Raw genomic sequence first — 23521 nt, 5'->3', positions numbered from 1 at the left:
GAGCACGAACGCGGGCCGTCCCTCCGAGCACACCCTCCGCCTTTGCTGCTGGCTCCGTCCCTGACATGTAAATAATGACATACCATTTCCACGGCTCTCCAGCCTATTACTCTGCTCTCTGGACCTTGCCTCCCATCCGAACAGAAAACCTGCGTCCCTGCGTGACCCTCCTGGCGCAGCCAAAGCAAACCAACGTGCTATATTTGTTTTTCAAGCCCTGGCCAGGAACGATTCCCGTAAGGCTCAGCCTGGCTTAATGGAGCTGTGTCTGTGCTCTGCCTCTAAGCCTGCACTTGGCCACAGGGCCGGAGCTGCTTTTGGGCTGGCTCGGGCAGGACGCAGAGTGGTTTGCTGAAGGTAACAAAGTGAGAAGCAGCGGCAGAAAGGGATGGTGGGGCAGTGGAGGAGGAAAAAGACAAGAGACATGAGGGAAAACAAGGAGGAGGGGCAGACAGAGGGTGCGGGTGCTCCCAACCTTCCCAACGTGTTGTGGCTGTTTAAGACAAACTTGGCTGGGCAGCAGCTTTGCAGCAAGGAGCAAGCGCAGTGAGGGGACAGTGGGGATGGGTGAGCTGTCACCAGCACCTCCTCACCACCTGTGTCACTCCACCACACTCACCCCCTCCAGCCTCATGCTTGACCACAGCAGCAAGGGTGTTTTTCTCGGAGGCAGATGCTGCTCCCCACTTGTTTCATACACCCCAAAGAGCGATGTTCTTACACAAACACGATGACATGAATCTTGCCTCAAAATAGACACGTGAGATGCTGAGCTTTTTTCCATCATACTAAAGCCCTGTCCTCTGTTGTTGTGAAGCCTCTTGCCAACCCCGTGGGCACCTGCATAATTGCAGAAGTATCTGCAGTACAGAGAGTCCTGGATATCACCAGAACACCACATTCAGAGCCCCCATACACAGAGAGCCCTGGCAGCAGGGCACAGAGAGACTCATTTTTCCAGGAGATCCCTTTTGCCAGCACGGTTTCCTCCACGGGGGCACTCAGCAGAGGAACAAGCAGATCTGTCCAACCAAGGATGTTTGCAGCCAGATGAGTGCATGGCCACAGCCTGCACTAAGGAGGCAGTGAGATGTTAATTAGGGAAGTTCACAGCAAGCTCTGCTAATTCCATCAGTGAGGTGCAAGTGTCCCATACACCAGTGTCTGTGAGGACATCCAGACACTTGTCCACTCCCCCTGGTGGGCCCAGACCCTGCACACCACAGTAGAGCAAAGGTTGAGGCTGTGGAGTCTCCGTCACTGGAGATATTCCAGAACCATTTGGACACAATCCTGTGCCATGTGATCTGGGAAGGCTGTGTGTGAGCAGGGAGGTGGGATCAGATGATCCAATGCAATCTCTTCCAACATGATCCACTCTGTGGTTCTGTAAAGGAGTTCTACCTGGCTCAGCACACAAACCCCAAGTGGTTTCACTGCTGCCAGACAGGAAAAGCTTTGGGGACCATGAGGACAGCATGGCTATTGCACCCAGATCTCCTGCTTAGTGTTGAAATATGTCCAGAGCAAAGCAGCAGAAAGGAGAGATTGAATCTGCAAAGCTTGACTTAAGAGCCAGACCAGGAGCTGAGCTCACTCAAAGTTTGGATGGATTCAATTGGAAAAAGATTTGGCTCCTTAGGAAGAGAACAACCATGAAGATTGGACCCAAAACTAAATTTCTGCTGAGTTTGTACTGCTGGGATTTTGTTGGCACCCATCCCATGAGGAAGCACCCACTGGTGATGGCAGGTGGGACCTCCATGCTCACACTGCAGCCACCCGAAATGCACCCACTCCAACACACTTCATGCTCAGGACATCGGAGAGTAACCAAATGCTCTCACCCTGCGGCCAGCATTACTTTGCTCTCTGTGAACAAGGAATCTCTGAGCCCACCAAACCTCACCAAAGAGGGACATGACGAGGATGAGACACATCTTCCCCTGAACATCCTCAAAAACAGCAAACAAGTTACCCAGAAAGAAGCACATCTGGGTGGTCAGGGTGTGCCCGAACATCCCAGGCTGCTTCGGTCAGGCAGGAGGGGAGAGGAGCACCCCAAGGCCATCTCTCCACAGCAGGGATCTTCTATCCCTGGGGGAAGAGGCAGCTGAATGCTTCATGGTAAATGTAAAACATGTAAATGTAAAACATTTAAATGTAAATGTAGAACTTCTGCTCAGCTGTGCAGAGGAGCCCTTCACCCCTGGGGATCCTGGGCCCGTGGGATCACAATTCACCGTTTGTGCTGGGCGTAATTAAGAGCATTGAGTCAAACTCCAAATCACAACCACAGTCACCCATGGGTTGTGGCTGTGAGGGAGCCTTAGTGACCCCAGCAGCATCTCAGAAATGGCACCTCCAGCCAGGAGCTCCCCCTGACCCCGCAGCAGTGTGGGCATCTCCCACAGCCTCACTGTGCACTCAGGACGTGGGTTCTCCAGCTGGGACGCTCTGGCAGCTTTCCCCAGAGGGACACTGGGTGAGCTAAAATGCTGTCCCCACCACTGACACCCTCCCTGCTCCTGCTGCAGGGACAGGACACAGCTGTGGGGAGGTGGGCTCTGCAGGGCATGATGCCAGGGATGCCAGTCCTGCTTGGAAAGCCTGGATGGGCAGGAACACGGGCAGAGCTGCAACTCCACCTCGGCCCTGCCTGCTCCTGCCTACCTGCCTTGGGAGGAAGGAAGGGAGGGATGATGCCACACGTCCCTTGGGATGCCAGGACAGGGGAAGGCAAGGCTGGACAGGGGAAGGCAAGGCAAAGAAAGGAGCACATGGTGAATGGCAGGGCCGGGGCTGCCTGAGTGCAGAGCGACCCAGACGGGGCCCCCTCGGCTTCCCGGCCAAGGCAGGACGGAGCAGCCCAGCTGCTGGGGCTTGGCTTCTCCTTGCATGGCAGCTGGGGGGGAGAGCCAAGCACAGGGAGAGACTGTGCATGCACAGGGGGCTGCAAACACCCTCCCCTCCAACATTCCCGCAGCTTGGGGGGGATTAAAAAAAAAAAAAAGGAGTAAGGAATTAGTAATTAGAAGGTGAAATCAGGACATAAAAGAAGCAGAAAATCGTCTCAAAGGGTGCTTTTTCTTTTTAAAGGTTTCACCAAGATTTTTGCTTTTCCCCAGGGTGTCCTTTGCAAATCAGGCCTCACTGCAAAGGCTATTGGATATGACTCTGACGTCAGCAGGGAAAAGGTCCCCAGACTCTCATTAGAAAGGGGAAGAAAAAAAAAAAGTCTATCCTTTTTTCTTTTTTTTCCCCCTGACCAATTTAACCTTTTCAGAACAATAAACGGACTGGTTACAGGACAAAACCAAACAAGAAAAAGGGTCGTGTGCTTTGGTGCCTGGGGACAAGGGAAGGTGAGTGGTGGCAAATGCCAAGGGTTTGACCTGGCACTGCAGCTGGGCAGCCCTGTGCTCCCCATCCTGGCTGGCTCAGCACCCAGGGGCCTCTGGGCAGCAGCACTGTGCCCACAAACAGAGCTGCTTTTAACCCTTTGCTAGTCTGGGAACTGAACATTTCACCACCTGAGCCAACATTTCTGTGCTGGCATCAGAAAGGAATCCTGTGAGGCGGCGGGATACAGGGACAGCTGCCTTGGATGGGGAGAGGGAGCAGCCAGTGGTACCCAAAGGCAGGGATGGGTTTTGCTCCTGACCCTGCTGCTGGCACAGCCACAGTGACAGTAACCAGCGAGCAGGGTGAAAAGCCTCGTCCCAACGTGAGGGGACAAACTGAATTACTGTAACCCCATCTTGCCGAAGCACCTCCCTGGGTGAAGTCCTGAAGCAGCACCCCAAATGCCCCTTGCAGACTTCCCACCCGTTTTGGAGAATGCTTGGATGTCAAGGGTTTGCGTGATCCTTGCACACACGTTCTGTACAGAAGCGTAGGGTTATCAGCAGCTCCTCATTGGAAAAATAAAGCATCAGTATTCAGAGCCCTTGGTTGCCATTTTTGGTGTGAACGAGGCCCTGAGGGGCCATGCTGAGTCGGGAACTGTTCCAGCCATAGAGACTGTGCCCAGGGCTCTGGAAAATAAGATATTTAAGTTTTGAGATGGTGAAGGGTCACACCTAAATGAAACAGCCTCTTCCAAATCATAAAGATGAGGCTTGTTGGTGTGCAGCACATGGGACTGTGCTGATGGAGCCTGGGACACCCAGGGTGGGCAGCAGCCCATGGGGAATATCTGCTCATCCAGTGTTATTTTGGGCCTGATTTTCCCAGCCTGGGATGGGCAGATGCTGCTGAGCAGGTCTGACAGGGCTCCTCATGAGAACTGGGCTGCTGCCCTACTGCAGGGAGTGGAGGAAAAATCAGCCTGAGGTGAGAAAAAGACAATGCGAGCGGCAGATCCAGCTGATGGAGTGGGGAGGACCCAAGGGCTGGGCAGCCTCTCCAGCCTTCTCATTCCATCTGGAGCCATGCTGCTCCTCCCTGCTCCCCATCCCCTCTATGGGTTTGTTCTCCTGGGGCATTCTGCATGGTTTCCCTCTCCCTTTTCTTGGTGGCCCTGTGCCCCGAGCAGCCGCTTCCCTTGGCTCAGCACCTTTTCCCATGCTCTTCATGGAGTGAGGAGACAACTCTCCACCTGGCACAGCAGGCCTCTGCTTTAAACCCTGCCCTGCACAGCCTAAAGCCACAGCACCCCATCCCACACACTCTCCCACCCCCCTCAAGGAGTTTTCCTTGGTCCCCATGGCACTGCAGGGATGCACAGCTCTTCTCCCAGCTGCCAGTGATGGAACCACGCCGGGGCTGGATACCAGTTGCCCCAGTTCAGCTGCGCTGGCGAGAGAGAGGACGGGAGCTTTGGCCAGGTCTCCACCCAGCCACGTCCCTGCAGGGTGGGGAGGGAGGAAGCACAGAGGCCGCTCGCTCCGGCTGGCTGGCCCCAGGCTTGGCTTGCCTGCGCTGGGGCGGGTGTGCAGACAGGGCTCTCCCCTCTCCCTCTTCCTTTCCATCCTGCACTTCACTGTCCAGGGCAGTGAACGTGGAGCCCATCAGCCCAGAAAGCTGGGATTGCTTTCCCACCGCTCCCGTCATTCGCACCGTCACGTCTGTCCTGTGGCACTGCCAGCCACGCCCAGGGCACAAGCCTCAGCCCTTTCCTGAGGTTTGATGGGCATGTGCTGGGCTGGACAAGCCCAGGATGGGTTGCAGGGACTTTTCTGGGACAGAGGTACTATAAATCCTGTGCAATAGGGTTGGAACCCCTACAGGTTGGGTCCAGGACATTTTCTGGGCTGACACTGAATGCACGAGGGGGTGGAGCTCATCAGCAGTGGATAGGGAAAGCAGTCCTGTTGTTTTTGGGATTAGGATGCAATCTCCTCAATTGCCTGCCCCTGGCACAGTCCCTCCTGCCCTGGCCGTGGCTCGGGACTTTCTCAGCCCCACAGAGCATCAAAAGGTGCTGAACCTTGTCAAAGGGGAGGGGGCAGAAAACAACTGGAGATTCCCAGCTTCTTTTGCTCACCTGGTCTCAAGTTTTCACCTTTGCAGACATCCATCCCAACTTCCCCTGAGCTCCATTCTCCCCTTCCAGTCCCCCACCCTGGCTAAGCCCCCAGCCCAGCAAGGCCAGCCTGACTCAGACATCACCTTGATTTTACCCCAGGGAGGCTCACGGCGGGGGATGTCCACCTGCCAGTGCCAAAAGCAGCTTTGTGCTGTACAGGATAATCCTGGGGGGCTGGTGATAAAAATCTCCTCATCCCCATGGAAATCGAGCCATGTTCCTCACATACCTCCGCTAATTCAATTTTACACTGTGTGAATAGACCTGCCAAACTTTTATTTTTCTTTCTTCTTGGGAAGTCTGCAGCAGAGGGGTACAGTGGGCAGAAGGGAGGGTGGGGAACACGAGGGAGGGCTGAGCTCTCTCCTGCCTCTCCTGAATCTGATCTCTGCAATAAATGGTCATGCTTGGTCCTCTTCAGGCATGGTTCACTACTTTCCTTTCAAAACATGCAGCTGGGTATGAAGGGGAAGAGAAATCTGGGGTAAATATGTCATTTCTTGGAAAGACCTGGGGCAGGAACCAGTGGATTTTGGATTTAGGTGAGTACAGGGGATAAAAGCCCCTGAAGAGCATCCACTGCAGCTCTGCTATCATAGCCTAGCCTGGGGGGGACCACAGCTTGCCTCACCCTTAGTCTCCACTTCTGAGATGTCCAAGTTGGGACTTCCAGCTCCAGCACACCTTCCTGGTGCCCTCTCCCATGCCAGGACTCCCCCAGTACACCTTGGTCCTTCCCTGCAGGACCTCATCAGTATTTACCCAGGGTCACAGATCAGCATCATATCAAGGAATCATGGAATGGTTCAGGTTGGAAGAGACCTTAAAGCTCCTCTCATCCCACCCCTTCTTGGGACATCTCCCATTGTCCAGGCTGCTCCAAGCCTTGTCCAACCTGGCCTTGGACACTTCCAGGGATCCAGGGGCAGCCACAGCTGCTCTGGGCACCCTGTGCCAGGGCCTGCCCACCCTCCCAGGGAAGAATTTTTCCAAAGATCTAATCTAACCTCCCCCCTCAGTAAGGACACTGGTGGCTTTGGCACACAACAGTGCTGCGGTGCTCACTGTAGCAGGGACCTGGATAAGGGCAATGCTTGGGAGCAAAAACACCCTGCAGAAAGTCCTGATGATCTTCTGGATCTCCTTGAGGGCTCCTTGGGTTTGCATCTGCACTAGCAGATGTTTTTGCACCTGCAGCAGCATCTGCAGTTTAATGGCTCTGCAAAGCCCTGATGGATCGTGGGACATCTGCCACAGCACAGGGTCTGGGCACAAGAAATCCAAAAAGGTGCTTTTACGTAGAGATGATTCTTAAAAGTCCATACAAGACCCATTTAGAGAATATCACAGGGAAACTGCTGGTTCCACATTCCTGAGTCTGCCAGGAGATTTCCTGATGGGCAAATAACAGTGCAAGCAAATGGATTTTCACAGGAGGTTTGGTCTGGAGCCCTGGATCTGGGCCAGCACCAGGGCTGACACTGGAAAGCAGATGGGAAGTGGCCTGTTGTGCCATCAGCCTGGAAATCTCAGCCTCTAATCGCAGCTGTGAGCAACGTGGTCTAGTGGAAGGTGTCCCTGCCCATGGCTGGGACTTGGAAAATGTGATCCTGAAGGTCTCTTCCAACCCAAACCATTTCCTGGAATTCTGTGATTCCTCACAATCCCTTCAGATGGGATTCCCTGCCTCTAGGGCAGCAAGCACAAGAAGGCAGGTGATTATGGAGAGCCAAGATCAGGCACTCAGTTTCCAAAGGAAGCCTGATTTCTGAAACCTTTCAGAAATTTATCCCAAATGGAACATGGATTGATCAGCTCTCTTTATGCCAAATGCAACTGTTCAACTGAACCTGGAAAAATGTGAAGCAAGGAACAGAAATCCCAAGATTTTGATGACATTACTAATGAGGTTGTGCAAGCTTCTGGAGTTCCCAGCCATCAGAGATGAGAGGCAGGAAGAGGAGAAAATTTGGATTCTAGTAAGTAAATAGAATCATGGAATGGAAGAAACTTTAGAGATCATCTTGGCCAAACCCCAGCCATGGGCAAGGACACCTTCGATCAGACCAGGTTACTCAGAGTCCCAGCCAGCCTGGCCTTGAACGCTTCCTGGAATCCAAAGCCTACAGTTTATTGGATATAAACACATAGAAAAGATGGAATTCAGTAATGCTTGCAGGATTTATATATATATATATATATATATATATATATATATGAAAAACCTGATAAGATCCAACAGGCACAAAAAGGCTAAACCTAAGGGCGTTTTACATTTTATTATTTTACATATTACTGAAGCTTTGATGTACTTCATACTTCCAAACAGCCTACACTAAGTAGTTGTAATATCTACAGCCTCACATGGCTACTTGAAATGCAAATTAACAACATATTCCAGTATGATTTAACTTTCACATTCAATAACTCAGGCTTTTTTTTTTTTTTTTCACTTTTTTCCTTGTGTCTGCCCTTTTTTTTTTTTTTTTTCTAGTTTTGCTGCGAGATTACCCACTAGTTTTCTTTTAAACCTTAAATTACTCTCATGCATTCTCTGCATTAGTTCCACACTGAAGCTATTTGTTTGGGATTAGTTATACTTACCTAACTGGAGGGGTGCAGGGAGGATTACTGGGAGTTTGCAGAGGGCTCTGGCAGTGGAAAGCACTATCTAAATGCTAAGTGTTATGAAGTGAGATGAGCTATTTACTGACCCCCATTGGTAATATCCCCCTTCCAAATTGGACCCAGAAAGTGAAAGAGCAGAATCCTTTTTTTGGAGAGACAAATAGTGACAGAAGGCCAAGGCAAGGTCCACAAATAAAAGAAATCCTAAAACATCACTTAAGGTCAATAAAGGGCTGGGTTTATCACTGATATGAATAAGAACTGGGACCCAGAGGAGGGCAGGGAGGCTGCAGGAGGGCAGAAGGCAAACCCACACTTTGTGGGATCTTCCCTCCAGCTTTTTCCCATCATCCATCACACAAACCAAGCACCCAAACAGCTCCTCTGGCAACAACCTGCAGCCTGGCTCCTCAACAGAGACAGACCGAGCTCCTGCTCTTTGCAAAGAGGAGTTTTCTGATGCAGCATGACTTTTCCTGGGCAAAGGGATCGATTGTTTGATCCTGCAGGTCCCAAGAGAGATTGGGGTCCTGTTGGGAGAAGTTTTATATTCATGCATATGAGCAGGCAACTCCTGCCTCAGGGAGTTGGACTTGTGATCCTCATGGGTCCTTTCCAACCTGAAATATTCTGTGAAATACTGTCATCATCACAGTTCAGACACAGATGATGGAAAAAACCCAAACCCAAATCAACTCATGTCTTCAACAAATTTACCACAGTGGTGTTTATTGAGGTGGGAGGGTTAAGGGGAACATTGCCTTTTTCCCCTGCACAGACCCTGAACCTCGAGCTGAACCCCTCCCAGTCACAGCCTGGAGAATCCAGAGAGAGATGGAGGAATGAGGGAGAAGGGCACAAGTATCAGGAGAAAAATGGCTTTGTGTACACATGGAAGCTTTGGGAAAAAGACTTGAGAGAAAATTATGAGGAGAGGGGGACAGTGAGAGGATCCTTGTTGAGGAGCCTGTTGTGGAGGTGACTAATTTGAAAGTGTTGGGAAGAAACTCAGGGATATTAAAGAGTTCAATATCAAAGAGGAAAAGGGATGGACTAACATTATAGCATTGAGTGATGGAGCTCTGATCAGCCTGGTCGAGTTGGAGATGTTCCTGCTCGCTTCAGGGGAACTGAGCTACACGGTCTGTGAAGGTCCCCTACAACTCAAACTATTCCATGATCCTAATGCAGGCTCTGGGGTGGGATTCTTCCCCCAGAAAAGAGAGTACAAAGCCCCAGGCTCTCCTGTCCTCAATTCCCCAGCTCCTGGCATGGGCAGATGATGAACAGGCACCAGAGCTCTGACAGTGAGAGCCTCCATGGGGAGACAGCGCTGGGTTGTGTGGGCAGCCAGAGGGGTCTGATCCTGCGTGAGGAGACAGGAGAAGCAGGCAGAGGTCTCACACCTCCCAAATGAGCCACTGGAGCATGAGGAGGCTGGAGGAATGGTGTTTGGGATTAGCTGCTCATTAACAGAGGACCGTGTGTCCAAAACCTGGTCCTTTTTTCCCCATTTTCTTCTCCAGGTAGAACAGTTGGCCAAACAACACCTATAACCTCCCCTAACAAACCCCACCTTACCAAGTATTTCTCCAGAATTAAATTCATCAGGAAAAAGTCAGCACAGGCACCATGAGAGCATCTTCACAGACGCAGCTTCCACCCACCCCATGGCTGCACAGGACAAAAATCCCCCATCCACAACCAGTGGAAAAATAGGAGACAGCATCCTCCAGCCCCCACGCTTCCCTCACCAGGGACCAACACATCTATATTGTCCTTTTCCCCAGTCACAATTATACCATGAATTTGACCTTAAGTTTTGTAACAGTCTGGGGTGAGGAACGTGCCATTCTTGACATAGCTGATGTTTGTGAAAGAAACAAAATAAAAATAAAAAAGAAAAGAATAAATAAGCAAAGGCCCGGCCGCAGACTGCGCTGGGTTCCGCTGTGGTTGACATTTACGGTGGCTGTGGTGAGGGTGACAAACTGGGGCTGCCAGCGGCGCTGCCAAGGCAGGGCACTGTGGGGTCAGCGAAGGGCTGGTGGGCACCCATGGGTGCTGCAGGGATCCCTCCCAGCCCTCAGCATGGCTGCAAGTGCTCACAGGCTCTGCAGTGCCTGCCCCGGCTCTGCGGGTCATCGCTGGCGTGGGATGTGCCTGCCCAGAAAGGTGTGGGGTGAATTTGCAGGGGTAGTGGCTCAGTTCAGCCTTTAACTCCCTCTGGAGAGGTAAAATCCTGTTTGCCTGGCCCTCCTGACCTACTCCATAACCTCAGGCAGGTGCCTCCAGCCACCCAGGCCGTGGGCAAGGAGCTGCCCCACCACACACCACGCTTGGTCCCAGCAGAGACCACCAGCCCCTAACAGACCATGACACTTCGTGGAGTTGTCTTGGGAAGCTCCCTCAATTATCCAGGAATCCAGACAAGCTCCCTAATTGGGAAAAGGCAATCTCATACTGATTGCTCCTACAAGCAGAGCGAAGGGGTATGGTTCCTCATTCTCTCTGCAAGCCGTAAGAGCATGCAAAAAAGCAGCATTTGCAAGATAATTTGGTGGTCACAGGGGACTGGCTTTTATTCCTCAATTGCAAACTGGCTATTAAACATCATTTAAAGAACAAAATAAAAATAAAACAGCAATTTCTTCTTTTATTCTCTCCCTATCATCATCATTAACCTTCTATCTGCATAATATCCCTTTGCCAAGGATCTTCAACGGAGCAATAAAATTTTAGTACTTAAACCTTATCAGTGCTCTGGAAGGGAGTATTCTCCTCATTTCAGAGAGAGGGAAACCAAGGCACAAAGAACTGAAACGACCTGCTCAAAGTCACACTGAAAATTATTAGTCAAGCCAGGAATAGATTCCCCAAGCCCTGAACCCCGGGAGGCAGCGGCCCACAGGTATGCTGCTCTTACAGGCCAATTAGCTTTTATGGAAACGTTTAAGGAAACATTTCCTTTCACAGACTCTGCCTGCTAATTTACTCCCGAGCTTTGTCATCTGCGGGGGGAAAGTGTCTCAGTTTTAGGCTGTCACGGAACAACTCGGCCCCTTCCCTGGCTTGAGACAAACGTGCTTTCAGCCAGATCTGACAGCACAGAGCACCCCGCTACACGCTGCTTACAAAGGGCTGGGAGAGGGTTTTTTTCTGTGGGTCCCTGCCTACTAATTAAGCCTGATTGCAGAGAGTTCGTCGAAGCAGAGCGCTGTGCACACAGACACAACGCTGGGGACGCCGGGGCTCTGGATGCAGAATTTGCTTCCCAGCACGCTGCTCTGGGCAGGGCTTGGGCTGGTTCTGCACCCAAATCCTCACCATCCCAGCCCCAGCTTTTACAAAAGGAAGGGAAAGCGAGGCAGGGGCACAAGAGAGGAGGGCAGAGAGGATGGGAGTGGGTGAGCTGGTGCAGGAGAAAAGCAGCCCCTCGTTAGCTTTCCACGGCTCTCCGTGGAGAAACAGTTAATGGGCTGGGAGGTTTCCACCCTTCCAGGACGGAGCTTTTTCCTCCCCTTTCGAGTGCCCCCTGCCTTCCTCCTCCAGCGACTGGGAAGCTGTGACTGCTCTACACCGCTGACACCTCGGCTGCTCTGGAAACCCATGAACTGTTTGAGAAAGGTCAGCTGGCAGCCGCTGCATCCCTTCTCCTGCCTTCCCAGCCCGGATGGCCTTGGGCAGTGCAGGAGCCCCCTCTGTAGGCAAAGGCCCACAGTTGCCAGCTTATTCTGCTCCTTGACGCGTTTCTTCATCCCCTCTTTGTCCTCCCCGGCTTTTCCATCCACCCCAAGCCAAGCCCCACCACGGGGCCAGAGGGAGAGGGGCTGCAGAGCTCGGTGCCAGCTGGGATCGGGGCTCTGTGGTCCCATCACAGGTGACGTGGACTGAGGCTGGACATCCCACAGGACAGGGGATTTGCCATCAAAACAGCTGATACCTTGCCAGCTTGCTGTGGCAAAATAAAATAAACATGTCCCTGTACAGCACCGGGCTTTGGTGTGTTTCCCAGGTCCTCTCTCCAGGCTCTACAAATTTTTCCAAATTTTTCTCTCCATCACCAGTTTTTCCCTGGTCTCTTGCCAAACCCAGCTCCCCAGGACTGCACAGTTTCCCAGCCCCTTGGTGCCATGGTGCACTTCTTCCCAGTGCAACAGAAGGAGTCATCTGCTCCTCGTGCTTCTCTCTCCTGCACCTCTTCATCCTAGCTCTGCACATCACCCAGGCGAGGCTCCTTAGCACGGCCACACCAGCCCCAAACCAGTCTTAAACCCAGCTGTGCTTCAAAACAACCCCATTTGGTCCATAACACCAGGCTGGAAGTAGCAGAGGCAAAATTCCTGCCTGGATGTAAACAAGCTCCTTTCTTTTCTAAAGAGGAGCGTTTGTGGGGGTTAGAGGTTAGCTGCTGAGTCAAGGTCTTCTGGCAGTCGTTATCAGCCACTACTCCCACAAAAACTTGACCGCAGCCTTTAAGAAAAGTGTGATTTTGCCCCTGTTTACTGCTCAGTCCCCAGCAGTTAGAGATTCTCCTCCCTGGAGATGCTCAGCCTGTGTTCACTGCATCCCTTTCCATACTGCCACACCCTACACTCAGCGGCGCACCCTGTGTGTTTCCTGCAGCCTCCCGAGGATTTGCTAACCTACAGAATTATAGAATTGTGGAATGGTTTGTGTTGGAAGGGACCTTAAAAACCATCTTGTTCCAACCCCCTCCAACAGGCAGGGACACCTCCCACTGTCCCAGGCTGCTCCCAGCCCCATCCAACCTGGCCTTGGACACTGCCAGGGATCCAGGGGCAGCCACAGCCTCTCTGGGCACCCTGTGCCAGGGCCTGCCCACCCTCACAGTCAAGAATTTCTTCCAATATTCCTTCTAACCCTCTGTCAGTCTGAAGCCATTCCTCCTTACCCTGTTTTTCCCAGCCCATGCCCAAAGTCCCTCTCCAGCTCTCTTGGAGCCCCTTTGGGTACAGGAAGGGCCCTGGAAGTTTCTCTTCTCCAGGCTGAACAACCCCAGCTCCCTGAGCCTGTTTCCACAGGACAACAAGAACCCCTCATTTTGGATGGTCTCTAGTTGGAAGAAACATCCTCTCACCCACCCCTGGCTCCCTCTGTCTGAATCCTGAGCCGTGCTGCTGCTCGCACAGACCTGCCCCATGACAAATGCAGGGGGCAAAATTAGAAAGGAAGATGTTGAAGACCCAAAGCCAATTTGTAGGCACCCTGAAATAACTTGATTTCTCTACTGTTCTGGGAGCACTTCTCTCCGAGACCTAACATTACTCATTTTCATTTAGAGAAGTTTCAGTATGTAGCAAAAATATCTCGGGCTCAGTAATGAGGCAAGAAATCGTGCTTACGTAGCTGAGCAAGTAACATCACTCAACTTTCCTGTCCTTGCGGTGGATGAAAAATGATTGGAGAATAAATTAATCCTAATAAATGCAGGATTCTGATCGGGCATACAAAAGCAGCAATGTGTCTGCAGGATGAGCAATTGATGAAGTCATTGCTTCAAAGGTGCCTCGATGCAATTAGTCACCTGTAAAACATGCAGCAGAGGAGAAAATCCCTTTCCTTTTGTTAAGGAGCAGGAAAATGCTCCGCACATCCGAGTGATTTATGGGATACAGTGCAGCAAAATTAGAGTGTGCGGCAATTAGAGTCGTTCTCTGGGAGATGAAAGGCTGGGGGAGATGAGTGAAGGGATGGACAGGATGCAGAAGAGCCAGATGGAGACACAATGCCAACACCACATTTCTGTGCTGTTGGTTTCTAACAGGGATTATTTTTCCCTCCTCGCACAAATCGTTGTGGGGGAGAAATCGGGCTGCACATGTAAAACTGGTGCCACTGAGGATGAACAAAGTCATTAATCACCGGCGTGAGTATCCGTAATTAGAGCTGCCAGGAGTCACAGGAGCAAGAGTCAAAGGCTCTAACAGGATTATGGATAGATCTGGATTGTTTTATGACTGATATTTATTAGCAGATAAAAGGAACCTATCATGTGCTTGAGGATGAGCACAGGGGCAAGGAAGAAGGTATTTCCCATCCCAACCCAGCTTTTGCACCCATTGCACTGTGAGCCCACCACTGACCATTCAGAGAAGGAAAACTGATAAATCTCACCAACTCCACTGCTCAGACTGGGAAACTGAGGCACTCAGCAGTGACAGCCAAAAATCACATGTGGACTCTAAACCCAGAAGAGCCAGTTAAGAGCAAGGGCTCTAAATTCGTGCACAGTTAACAGTTACTGTGCTGGCTGCTCTCAAGCCCCAGAAGTTCACACTTTGTACTAAAGATTATCTTCAGATCTCAGTTCTGTGGGGAACCCCAGGGCACAGCACCCTCCCTGCAGCATGCAGGGTGCAGGATGAGCCCATGGCTGGGAGTCAAGGGGAGCTGGCTGACCCAGAGTGGGGCTGGTCCCAGCGCAGGGTTCCCATGGACATTCCAGCTGTTTGCAGCTGGAGGACAGCAGATGCTGAGAGCCAACCCTCACACAGCTGGAGTATGTGTCCAGCCACCCACCTCTGGCACTATCCCAGCAAACTGGTGGCTTTTCCAATGTCCCCCCTCCCACCACAGGCCATCTCTCTGGCTCACACACTCCTCTGTCCACTTCCAAGAAGCCCTGACAGGCCTCACCCACTCTGGGGACAGGAGGGAGCAGGGAGGGTGGGAGCTGGAGCCAGGCAGAGCCAGCAGCAAAAATCCTCCTGGCTTCCCTGGGAAGGGAATGCACAGCCACTCTTGAGGTCTGAGGGCTGCAGCACCCGATTTTAAGCATCTGCTGCTGCTCCTCTGAGCTCATCTGTGAGGATGGTAAAAGGTCTGGGAGATAGCAAAGAAAGTCCCTTAACATAAAAAGGGGACAGTGGTCCCGTGCCTTTATCCCCAGTGGGGAGGGTGCTGAGATGGGGTTGTGCTTGCAGACAACATCCCACCATCCTGGGGGTATCCAACAGTCCTACCATCCTGGGGGTATCCAACAGAGGAAGCTCCAACAGAGGAAGCTCCATCAGAGGACGCTCCATCAGCTCCAAGGCCGTGGGAAGACCCACAATCAAGTCAGGATGCTGAGGAGGAACTGTACATTGTCCCCAGAGGGTCTGGCACACCCCAGGGCAGGCAGGTGGGGTGGGCACGTCCCGTTGATGAAAGCTCAGCATCAGGGTGGGGCAGACAGGATGGTTTCTTTGGTGCCTGGGGTAGCTATCACTCCTGCTCACTGTGTCCCAGCAGGATGGACACATCCACCTGTTTGACACTCTCCATCTACCACAACAACTCCAAGGCTTTCTACAGGAACTGGGTTCTGAAAAAAATCTGCAGCCAAAGTGTGAACTTCTGGGGCTTGAGAGCAGCCAGCACAGGAACTGTTAATTGTACACGAATTGTGAGCTCTTGCTCTTAACTGGCTCTTCTGGATTTAGAGTCCACACGTGATTTTTGGCCTCGATTTCCCAATCTGAACAATGGAGTTGGTGAGGTGTATTGATTTCCACAGATGACAGAACAGGATAAAGGGAAGCCAGGTATTATCTGCTGTACTGCACAAGCTCTGCTCTCACAGCACAGCCTGCACTGCCACGAAGGGGGTGGTGGGGAATGGGGTCCTCCAGCCACACCTCAACATTCCCTGACTCCATGGTCACCCCAGACAGGTGTTCAGGGCTGGCACCAGGGAAACAGGACGTGAGCCTCACCCAGCCGCACGGGGTCCACGGATATCTCTGGAGCTGAAATCCAGCTCTTCCCAGTGGGGGCCATCATCATACTGGGAAGGAGCTAGGACAGCCCAGCCAAGGATGGCAGAACAACTGTAGGAACCTGGCTGCCCTGTGGGAAGAGCCATTGCCATAGTCCAAGCTCCAGTGAGGTATTTCCTATCCCAGCCTCACCCTATTTCATCAGAGTGAGTCATCAGACCACCGTGGAAAACCTCGGGATCTTGCTTCTGCAGTCGTGATCAGAAACATCCTTTATTAAATTAGTGACCATCCCCTATCTGTCATCTCACTGTTAATAAAAAGAAACGAGGGCTGGAAGGAGCGTTGCAGGCCGGTTCCTGGAGCCAGGCTTGTCTCAGCGGAACTTGTATCCAGCAGCTTTGCAGAGCTGCTCCCAAACAGACAGAAGGAGAACACAGCAGGGACGGGAGGGGGTTTAACCCACATAACCAACGGCTCTGCAGCACAAATGTGGTGGGTCTCCCTTCTCCAGGACATCTCAGGATGCTGCTTCAGTGCAGGGTTCCTCGCCAGTACAGCTCCAAAACACTTACTTGGCCACAGGGACAAGCTCATCTCACCTTGGCCTTGACTAGATGAACACAGCACCCTTCCTCAAATACATCTCTCACGTGGGACAGAGGAGCACTTAAATGCTCACTAAATGACCCCTCTGGGGTGCATCAACCCCTTTCCCACTCCTGGCACTACATGGAGGAGCAGCGAGGAAGGTCTTCACTTGGTCCAAACAACGGCACTGCAGAGCACAGAGGTTTTCCTATCCCAAGGATCCTGGGGACACGACGCCCATTTGAAAAAAGCCACCCTCTCCCCTGTGAACGAGGTCAACACCACCCACCCCTCCCTTCTCCACAAGAGGGGTCATGGTCCTGTCCTCTGGAAGAGCAGGATTATAGGGGTGGAAAGAGTTCACAGAGAGTCGCTCCCACCAAAGCCCAAGTCAACCTGATGCTGAGATAAAACTGTTCCTTGACCCCACCATGCAGGCCCCATCAGTGGGAACCCAGCAGGGGAATGCTGCAGAGTATCCCCCCAATCCCCCATAACCCAAACTAGCCAGAGCAGTATTTCCTATTATGTCTCCATAACCTAATCTGACCCCCTCTAGGGTCTCCAGATTAATATCTGGGAAACCTCACAAGTCCAATCGCCCAATTACAGGGAGGAAAGGTTTATCCTATCTAAACAGCACGAAATGTAACCTAGACCCAGCTGCCCCCTCACTTCTAAGAGCCAGATCTCAATCCCTGGCAAGCTGAACAAACTGGGAAGGGGTCACAGGGGAGATGGGGAGGGTCTCTCTTGTATCATATGAAACCTGCAGGAGGAGCAGATATTTTAATTGGTAAATCCCCTGACTCAGGTTTAATCCCTCTCCATTTTCACTGAACTTCTCTCACACTGGAGCAGCATGGGGAATAGATGACAGGCCTCACCTCAAGTGACTGCCCAACAAGAGGAGGTCCCATCATTTTGGTGAGCAGAGGGTGATGGTTCTCAGGACACACGGTGTACCCAGCCCAGCCTGGGAGGGGCAGAGGGGAAGGGCTGGTGCCACCACAGTGAACGGGGATGTGCCCGAGGAGTGGGGAGGGTTAGAGCAGAGTTGATGCTGGCAGGACAGAGCAGACACGACCCCAGCCCAGGACAACTGCAACGCCCCCAGAGGATCTCTTGTGCTGGGGCTGAGAGGTTTCAAACAGAATAGGCTGTCCCCAGGCAGTCTTTGTGCCTCTTTGGATCTCTTCTCTATCCTTATTTCCTTCCAGAGAAGTGTGGAGGGACCCTGGCTAACTTTTGGGATTGTATTTCAGCCACCTGACAACACTGAATGCATGGGAAACCTCAACTGCAGCCAGAGGACTGGAGAGCAGATTCCCCATCCCATTCAGGATATCATCCCAGGCTTTGGCTAGAATGAGAGCAATATGCAAAATCTCCAGGAAGATCCTACCCTGGCAGAGGATCTCAGTCTGGGCGTCAATCAGAGCCCATCTAAAGGGAAGACCCAGATTCTTTGCTCAGTGAGAATGCCCATGTTTCCTCTCAGAGCAGGTTGTGTTGCATCCACAGATGCCCCAAAGCCTGTGTTTTCCACATAGCTCAGGGCTGCATTGCCAAGCACCAGCTTTGCAAACATAGACTGAGCTTCCCTCCAAATTCCAGCCACAATTTATTGATTAAAAAAGCCTGTCTAGTCAATAAAGGCTCCTATGAAAAAGTTCCACTGCTCTGCACTCGCATGCCGTGATCCGTCTGGCTGTGTTAGCAGCCTTGGCTTTTGATGCTTTCTGACAAGATGGATTTGTGGCCTTGACTTTTCCAGATCAGGAGAAACTTAATCCTAGAGGATAAAATTACAGACTAGTAAAAAAAGAAAAACAAAACTCCACCACTGGCCTCATTAACTGCCATGTAAGAAGTTCAGAGGCTTCTCAGCTAGAAGGCAGCATCCACAGCTGTCCTTGAGGGAGAGGCAGCTCTGAGCAGACAGCACAAAGCCCTTGGCAAACACAGTGCTCCTGAAGTGCATGACACACTCGTGGCACCAGCCAGGCTGCTCCATCCTCTGCAGACAGCAGGAAAAGGGCAGACGGTCCCAGGTCTCCACCTATAAAGTGATTTGGGAGAAAGCAAAGATAATGCCCAGTTCTGGCCAAAGGGTGTCTGGGCATATAAAAATAATAATAATAAAAAAGAACCCTGGAACAACCATATGGAAATGTGAATTAATGAAATTTTTCAGCATCTGACTCAACCGTAATTGAGAGTTGAGAACCCTCCACCTCCCTTCTGCTTTCCAGGATACAAAAATGACACTGGTAGGTGGAAATAACTACAGCTGTCCCAGGGAAAGAGAAACCGGAGCTTCACAGTGAGGGTAATGGCCAAAATTAAGCACTTGCTTGGTGCTATTTCACAATACATCCCAGGAAGCAGCTTCCAAAAACCTGACCTTCACTTCAAAGGCTTCTTTTTGAATCATCTTTCCTTCTGCTAACAAGTGAAGTGGATTCAGCACTCAAGAAGGGCACTCTGGGTGTTAAAAACATCTTTACCCATGTGTTAACTGCAGAAGAGGCAGGAGCAATGTTCATGTATTTACCCAGCTCCTGGCTGGACCTCAAGCTCCTGTAACTTCCTAAGGGCAGTGTCGGCTCCTCCTGCTGCTCTCTGTGGTGGCCAGTCTGCCAGTCAGCACTCTTAAAGACAATTTTAAGGCTTACAATGGGACTGCAACATGGTTGCCCTGACTCCTTTCTGACAGGAACAGTATTTGCTCTGGCCAGGCAGTCTTTTCTCCTCTTCTCCCAGCCTACCTCAGGTTTTCACAGGGCAGTAGCAGCACAGCTTGCACACAAAAGTGTGTCTGGGAGAGCTGGTTGCCATAGCTATATCCATACATCCCCAGCCTTCCAGACACATCACAACTGTGAAGTTATAAATAAGACACTCCCGAGCCTCAACACAGAGCACAACCTGCAAGTGTACAAAACATTCAGCCTTCTGAGCAGACCTCTTCTGCTTTCTTTTACAGGCACGATGCTGTGCACAGGCTCCTCTGCAGAGCAGCTCTGCTCCAGAGCAGTCTGTAATGCCGATGTGGTGATGTGCTCAGGTTTTATAGCACCATACCTCCCCTCCTGCACATCTTCCTGCCCTGTCTGCTGTCCAGACACCCTCCCAGGTTACCTGCTGGGTCTGCTCCACACCACAGTCCCGTGTGTCCCAGCACAGCAGAAGGCTCTGAGCTGCCAGACTCTGCATTCTCCTGCTCTGAGGTCTCCACCAGGCTCACTCAGCAGGCTGTGTTCCTGTTCTCCTTTCTTTGAGGATTACAAGCTGTTCTGGATGAGGGCTACTTCTTATGCTCGTGGTCACTGTCCTGGCAAAAGGACCCCAGAGCAGCCAGGATCCCTTGACATCATCAGAGTTAAAGCCTGGGAGTCTCTGCTGAGATCTCACCTGTCCTGCTTGGACATGGCACCCCAAACCGAGTGCTGCACAGAGGCAGGTGAGCTGTTTACCTGTTTGTTGTCTCTGTTCAACCGACACCCCACAACATCCCCAGCTACCCCGATTCAGCTGTCAGCACACACCGAGCTGTGAAATGCACAGAAAATGGGCAAAACCACAGCGTGGGAGCCAACACAGAGCAGGACAGAAGATGAAGGGCTGGGAGAGGGCCAGAGCCTCCTAATCCTCCTGTGATTTGCCATTAGCAGCACAGAGCCAGCAGTGCATCGGGACAACACCTCATTCACACTCGCTGCCACCCTCAGCCACGGCGAGAGCCAAGTGATGCTTTGTTTCTCTGCGTGTCTCCAGCTGTTCCCCCTGTGATGCCGAAGCGCAGGCAGGAGGAGGTGGATTCATGCTCAAGCTCTTGCATGTGCTGTGCTCATGTCCAGGGCTGCTCACCCCGGTGGTGGTGAATGACTGGGAGAAGCAGACAGGTTCAATGGTCAGCCTGAGGGTCCTGACAGAAGACTGACCACAGGACAGGGCACAAAGCTGGGGGGTCCAGGTCTGCACCTGCCTCTGCCCTCACAGGTTAGTACTGCCCCGTGCTGAGGCTCTCATGCTGAGATTGATTCAAGGCTCTTGTGACCACAGGGAAGGAATTTTATCTCTTTGTGTTGTTTTGTCCCCTCCATCTGCCAATTAAGAGAGGGTCCATTCCTACGTCAAAGTGTGCAAGGTCTGACTTATCACCGGCAAAGTTCTTTGAGACACTCTCAAGCCACCCCTTCCCCAGCCTCCTCACCATGCCCAGTGCAGACACATGGCAGCCCCCCACAAGCCCCCAAAGATGGGTGTTCAGAGACCCAGCAGCAACGGAGATGTGGGCACGAGGGGAGGAAAACTGCACCAGGGAGAGAACTTTGAGAAAGGGACTGAGAACATCACAGCAGCAACACAGCCACCACCCCAGGTGCAGCACAGCCCAACCCATGAACCCCAATCCATCACATAGCCAAGCCCAGCCCTTCCTCCTCCCCCAGACATCCCTCAAAATGTCCTACAAACACATTCAAAGTGCTATTTTTTTTACTTCTAAACCTTGCATTACACAAACTCACAGCAGCCTCCCCATCTGCAGGTGGGTCCAACCTCCCCGGTGGGCCCCAGAGAAGGTCCAGGTGGTGTTAAACCAGGCATAGATCTGCCTGTTCCCTCCTGAGGATTTCACCCTTCAGCTTTCAGACAAGGCCTCCCAGCTTAGCTCCCCACCTCCCAACCCTAAAGCCAGGGCGAGGATCCTTCTGTCTTCCAGCACAGGCTGGAAGATGCTGCGCTCCCCGTGCAGGGCTCGCTCAGGCAAGGGGGGCTCAGCTGGTCCAGGGGACCTCCTAAGCCAGGACCACAACAAGGAGAAGTGGTGATAGCCCAGGTGCTGTGTCTGGCAGATGCAGGGACACGGCCCAGCTTAGGGAATGGAGACATGAAAAGCACTTTGCACCACAGCCATGTTATCCCCTCATCCCTCCCCCTCATCCCCTTTGGAGCTTCTTAACTTCAGAAACCTTCCTCCAGAGGAGTGTTGGAGTGACAGAAAACATTTTCCAAGCCTAATATCAGTTCCAGATGTTCACAGCCATTTCAGTTTGTACCTCACCCTGTAAAACACATTTCTCCCTCTCCCTCTCTCAAGTGCAGCGCCTGCTTGGTCCATGACATAATGCGCTGGCGGGCTCGGCGCACACACACACACACGCGCGCGCGCTCACGCCCTCTGCGAGAGCCCCGCGTTCAAACAAAGAGCATCACTCAACTACAAAGCCGTCGCACACATGGAGTTATGAGTAATTTCCACAAGTTTTAATAAACAGTGTGGGATGTAATTGCTCTCCGTCTTCTCGGCTGGCTCCCGCGCGCGGAGCCGCTCGCTCCCCGCGCGCTGGTGTTGAAAGCGTGGTTTGTTTCACACACGAGTTCACCTCCTCTCCGCCTCAGATGGGCCAAGGGCTGTGCTTTTCTAAGCACCAGTAACAAGCCTCTTAAAGAAACCTCATACGGCCGAGGGCACCCGGCCCGTGCAGGCTCCTGGCTCCCTTTGGCGTGCCCTGCAGCATCCCTGTCCCATGTGCAGCCCAGCAGGGAGCAGAGGGGACCCACGTCAGACCAGCCTCAAAACCCCCTCCTGACTCAGCTCCAAGACGAAGAGGAGCAAATGTCTTCTGGCTAAAGGTAATGGTTACATCTCCCAGTTGCAGGACAAGGCGGAGGCCAAGGAGTTTTGCAAGGGTGAGAGACTGGAGGCTTTTGAGGGGCAGGAGGAAGGCAGAAGGCAGGTGAGGCTGGGACCAGGTACAGCCTAGTTTGCCATGAGAACGAAGAACAGGTTGGCAGAGCCCTAACCCCTGTCAGTGCCAGGAATCCAAATAAAAAATGGCTACAACTTCAATAAAGCAAACAAATCTGCTGTCCAAGTACAAATAACCCACTCACTTAAACTCAAGAGTTCCAAGGGATGAGTGGCAGCATCCTCAAGAGCTCTACAACTTTGCCAGATCCTCTCAGCCCAGAGTTGGCCTGCTCTGCAAATACCTCTGGGTGTACCTCCCAGCAGTGGGAACAACCTGTTCCTCCCTGCCAGCAGCTGGGAGCCTGATGGGGAAGGAACATCTGCCCACATCCATCAAAAGCCATCCAAATTCCTTATCCCACACTCCCTTCCCAAAGATTCCCCCTCTGAGGCTGTGTTATTGTTTCTGTGGATGCTGCTCAGATGGGAGGAGCTGTGGTGCAGCAGGATGGGTGGGTGATGGTGGTCAGGGGATATCCAGGGCAGGATTTTTGGCTGTAGAGAGCTGTAGCAGCCAGCACCTCTGCAAACCTGCACAAGGTATTTGCAGGAATCAAGTCATCTGGCATTAGAGGCCTGTAGGGTAAGAAAGGAATGAAGGCAGGAATGTTGTTTGGTTATAAACAACGCAGGGGGAAAAAAATGAGAGATTAAGGATTTGCTTTTCTCTTTAATTGTTAATAGGGTTTTCTGTCCCAAACAGGCCTCCAGAGAAGGCAGAGGCAAGGGAAGCTCCCCACAATGAATTCAATTGCCTGTCAGACACATGGCAGCCATAAAAGAAAATAATAATAATAATCTGCATTTCCTATTCTGGCTGCCAGGCAAAGATCCAGCCACTTCAAAGGAGAAACCCCACGTTTCCCTGGTGTGGCCTCACCTGACTGATGTGCGAGCAATCTGGAATCCCCATCCAAAACAAAGCTCCTCCTTTGGTGGCTTGTTTTCTTTCTCCGTTACTGCAAGGTGCCTCTCCAAGATAAAGAACAAACCTTCTTCCATGCCGTGAAACCAGAGACATAACCCAGGGTCCACGGCCACACCGGGAGGGGATGCTGGCAAGATGTAGGAGAAAGGTCCCGTGGGATGGGACTGGTGTATGAGCCAGGGACCTCCTACAGGTCTCCTGTTCGTGGAGACCCCTGCTCCTTCTTGCAGGGGTCTCCACAAACAGCTGGACCCCCCCAGGAGGTGGGAATCTGGCTCTCTCCAGCAGAAACAGGCCAGCTCTTGTAGCACACAATTTTTGAATATGATGGCATCTATGCAGCAGAAGCAGAATAGATG

The 23521-nt window shown here is 52.0% G+C and overlaps 1 protein-coding gene across 1 annotated transcript in view; it reads right to left on the bottom strand.

Moving 5' to 3' along the window:
* Positions 1-23521, bottom strand: part of ASTN2 (astrotactin 2) — a 291732-nt gene that overhangs the window by 52957 nt on the left and 215254 nt on the right. The window lies entirely within an intron of this gene.

The sequence above is a fragment of the Hirundo rustica genome, chromosome 20, assembly GCF_015227805.2.
Source record: "Hirundo rustica isolate bHirRus1 chromosome 20, bHirRus1.pri.v3, whole genome shotgun sequence".
Lineage (NCBI taxonomy): Eukaryota > Metazoa > Chordata > Aves > Passeriformes > Hirundinidae > Hirundo > Hirundo rustica.
Note: the sequence above shows the minus strand (reverse complement) of the source record. Positions and strands in the feature narration are given on the sequence as shown.